This window comes from Apium graveolens, chromosome 9 (genome assembly GCF_009905375.1).
Source record: "Apium graveolens cultivar Ventura chromosome 9, ASM990537v1, whole genome shotgun sequence".
In the NCBI taxonomy this organism is placed as follows: domain Eukaryota; kingdom Viridiplantae; phylum Streptophyta; class Magnoliopsida; order Apiales; family Apiaceae; genus Apium; species Apium graveolens.
This window is the reverse complement of record NC_133655.1, coordinates 159,218,462-159,223,187: the sequence shown is the minus strand read 5'-3', so window position 1 is coordinate 159,223,187 and position 4,726 is coordinate 159,218,462.

Genomic DNA, 4,726 nt, shown 5'->3' with positions numbered 1-4,726 from the left:
ATTAAATCCTTAGAGACCTTAGATTAAGATGCAGCTTTCTATTAGCGATATGACACAGAAGGACCTACAAAAGAATACCGAGAAAAAACTGGTGTAGAACTTGATTCTGAGAGACTGTACGGTAAGATGCAACTTTGTGTTAGCAATATGACACATAAGGCCCTGCAAAAAAATATTGAGAAGAGACTGGTGTAGAACTTGATCCAGGTTCATCTCTAAGCTGGTGGTATTATCTATTGTAATCTGATAGGACACCGGAAGCATAGTTTGAATACAACCTTTACATTTCATCAGAAGCTATTCTTCCTGAATTCCATATGCTATTATTGGCATAAGGTTCGCTCCAAACTAACATAAAGCCTCAAACTAACAAAGCATTCACATACAGACAATAACTAACAAAATTACAAAATATTATAACAAATAATCTCAGAAAAAGCAGTTACAGGAGCAATGAGTGTAGCTACAAGTAAACATAATAAAACATCCCAAACATATCAAAATTAAACATCAAACACAAACATATCAAAATCAAACCCTAAATCGAATTACCCTAAATCAACATAACCCTAAATCGAAAATAGGTAGAAATTACCTGCAAAAGCCCCAATGCAAGCAAAACCAAAAGCCCCAATGCAAGCAAAACCAAAAGCCCCTGAGTAGAAATTTGAAGAAATTAGAGCAGAAAATGAAAAACCAAATGAGAGTTTGAGATTTTGAAAATGAAAAATTACGCAGAAATTAGAGCATTTGAGAGTTTGAAATTAAGCAGAAACAGAGCTACAGAAATTAGAAGCAGAAACATGTATCGGTGTATGAGAGCATTACAGTCGAAAGTTTGAGAGTTACAGAGAGAGTTTGAGAAGGGGGAAAATTTTGGCCGCCCAAAATTTTGGCCTCGGTAGTATAAACATGTATCTGTGTCTGATTGTCTTTTCATTTAATTTATTTATTTACTGTATAGTTTAAGTATAAGTTATGCAAATAAAAACACACCAACTAAGTTGGTGCGTGGTTGTGAACCACTTTGTTTAAGTGGTAGGTCTTGGGTTTAATTCCCTTGGCTAGCAAACCTTCCTGACAAATTTTATTATTAATATTAAGTGAGGTCATGTGTAACTCACATTATACAGAAGCACTCTCTGACCGATAAGACAGTGCTTCTGACCCGTCAGAGAGTGCTTCCGGATAAAATGGGTACCCACAAGTCCGCCCAAATCCCCCTTTTTTGTATTTTATATTTTATTAAAATATAAAAAATATTTTGTATTTTTTATTTTAATTGAATATAAAAATATAAATTTATTAATTAAAATATTTTATATTTTTTTTAAGTCGAAGGTCTTGAGTTCGATTATCTGGTCCCACAAAGTGGGGTCCACCTGTGCATGGGTCCCACGGTTCTCCTGGACTGAATGTGTAACGCATGTGGGACCAAGTTCCCCTTTTTGTACTTTATATATTTAGTCTTTTGACCGTTTTGACCATTACATCAAATAAATCATGTATAATTTTTAAATAAAAAAATTATAATTGTAATTAAAAAAAACTACTATTTGGAACAAATATTTTTATCTATTATGAATTTTCGAAAAATAAAATCAAAAATTGTAAAAGAATTTGTCTAATTTAAAGAAAATATAAATATTTGTAATACTTTATACATTAGTTATGCAAAATAAAACACAAGTACACGGTTGGTGTAGTGGTTGGAGCTTGATCTCACAAGTGAGAGGTCAAGGGTTCAACTCCCATGGGCAGCAAAAATTTGTTATAAATTTTTAAAACCCCTTTAAATCAACGGTGGTGTGCCCAACTACGACTTGTCCGCACTGTGGGCCCCACTTCGCCACGTCAGCAGGTGCCATGTTAGCACTGGGCCCATAGTGCCATGTCAGTACCGCCACATCAGCACTGTGGGGCCCACATATGGCCCCATAGTTCCCCGTCAGCACTGCCACGTCAACACTGTGGGTCCCACATGTGGGCCCATTGTGCCACGTCATCACGGTGGGTCCCCCATGTGGGCCCCACAGTGCCACGTCAGCATTTTCTGTCCATGTCAGCATTTTTTTATTTTTTAAAAATGTCTAATGCAGCACAAGTAACTCTAGTGTTCCTTGTTGCACAACACTGTCAATAACTAGCAACGGTAACTTAACTATAATGCAACGCTTATTCAACTCTGTTGCAAAAAATCAAAAAAATTATAGATAATGAAACGCTTTTGGTGCAACGCTTGCTAAAAGGCGTTGCATATGTGCACTTATGGCATAGTGAAAATAGTGTACAAGGATGGTACAAAACCCTTATACCTAACTCAGTTGACTCGTATGATCAGTTTCATATTAATTTCATTAAACACTTTAATTATAATTGGAGGAATAGACATATTACTGCATCATTGGTGAACGTTGTTAGAAAACAAGGAACCAAAAACTACGCATGTAACACCCCCAAATCTGGGGTCAGGGGTCTGAGTCGTTACGCTATCGTCCAAACATATATTACCTGAATTAAGTCAGCAATCCAATAATACAAGACCAAATGACCCCAATCTCTTACACACACAAGTTAGAGCCTTAGAAACGATTCTCAAAAGTAACATTAGTTATTACAAACCAAATGTATTATCCGGGATCTCACACTATTAATTACAACCTCTAACTGAAGTTATATTAAAAGATAAACTTAATTATACAAGTGTGCGGAATAAATAACTAGACTTGAATACCAGCTTCAACATTCCCAGATGAAACCTATGCAACTCTCTTCTGCATTAACCATTTTGAACTGGCTATCTCAGGGTTGAATCTTTCACTTCCGTTCCTCGTAGTACAGAATAATTGACTATATTCTCCTGCTACTGAAAGGTTTAATAAATAAAGCAAGGATGAGCTTAATAATACTCATCAAGTATCCCACTATAGAATAAATATCTTCACAACTTATTAAATTTAAAATTCAATAATATTTTTTTGGTATAGCAACCAAAATCTTTAAGACATGTCCTTGATTTTAAATTAACATATGGTTCAAAATACTATACAAGGGATAGTAAGATTCCCCAATTTCTGTGAACAACATACAGTTCAAATACTATATACAAGGTAGCAATAAATCCCCAAAATAATATATAACTGATCAACAATACCTATGATCCTTTTAATTATATCCTTGAAAAACCTTTGTTATGCATAATATAAGCAAAGTTCGATATCTTAACATGATTAAGTCACAAAATATTTCTATATATATATATATATTCTTATCACAAATCTCTGAAATCCTCTGTTATGCATATTATAAACAGAGTTCCAATGTATTTCAAAAGATGAAGTTACGAGATACTTTAACATGTATCTTTCATGCAAGTATAAACAAATTTTCAAAATATAAACTTTATAATATAATGTTACAAGGCAATCTCATATATCTAACCTTGCTTTAACATTTTTCTGAAAATCTTTGCCATGAATAATGTAACATTACCTTGATATATGTTTAAAAGATGAAGTTACTAGATACTTTAACATGTAATATTTTCATAATCACTGAAAACCTCTGCTATGCAATGTATAAACAAAGTTTCAAAATATAACCTGTCTAAGATAACATTACAATGTGATATAATATATATAACCTTGTCTTAATAGCTTTTATGAAATCTTTGTTATAAAAGTATGAACAAGTTTCAACATATATAACATATATAGTGATGTTACAAGAAATTTCAAACATATCCTTTTCCGTAAAACCTCCTGAGAACCTTTGTTATGTTATTTATAACCAAAGTCTCAGAATATTATTTAAAAGATGAAGTTACAAGATACTTCATTTCAAAACATCATTTTGAACGCTCGACCCTGCCAACACTCACCGGTCACCCAGCCGTAGCCTTTTCTCATTGTGGTGCTCTTGACGATGTTGCAGAAAATATTCAATCTGGATGGTGAACTATTTATGGAGCATTGATGCGCTAGGGTGTACAACCTACGATGATCAGTGGCATTCGTACAACCCCACAATATACCTACATGTAGGGGAGAACAGTTAGAGTTACTTGTCTACCAAAACCTAAACTCCTAAGAAATGAACCGCCTCTGCGGAACTTCCTGGCATATTAGGCCAATAATTAATGCTGGACCGGAGCCACTCAGCCACTTACGCCATTCCTACTTTGAATAAAATCCTTGACCTTGAAACGTAATGCTGGTCTACCTTTTCCCCAAGTAGAAACTTGTTGATAGAACTTCACCAAGAAGTCGTATCTAGTTGGAAAGGGAAAACTCACCAATATTTCCCAAGTGATGCTTGTTAACAGATTATACTTGTCCCATGACTTACTTCCCGAATATTGGGCAAGTAATCAAAACTTTCTTTCTTTATCCATTCAGCAAATTCGTTGTGAATATAAAACACATCACTGAGCATGATCTCTCATATTTTGAGCGAGTATTTAAATCCCCTTCGTAAAGAAAGATTTAAATTTGAAACGGGGTTTGGGGTCCTCTCTTTACTTTTAAAATCATTTAATAAAGTTCAAAAATATTTTTCGAAAAATATTTAAAGTAAAGATGATTTAAATAGTATAAATCATTTGTCAATCTCATTTGAAAATATTAAAAGAATATTTATATATTATTCCTTAAATAATTATTATTTAAAGAATATATTTAAAATAAAAATAATCAGAGTTAAAAGTCTTTAAATGAATATTCAAAAC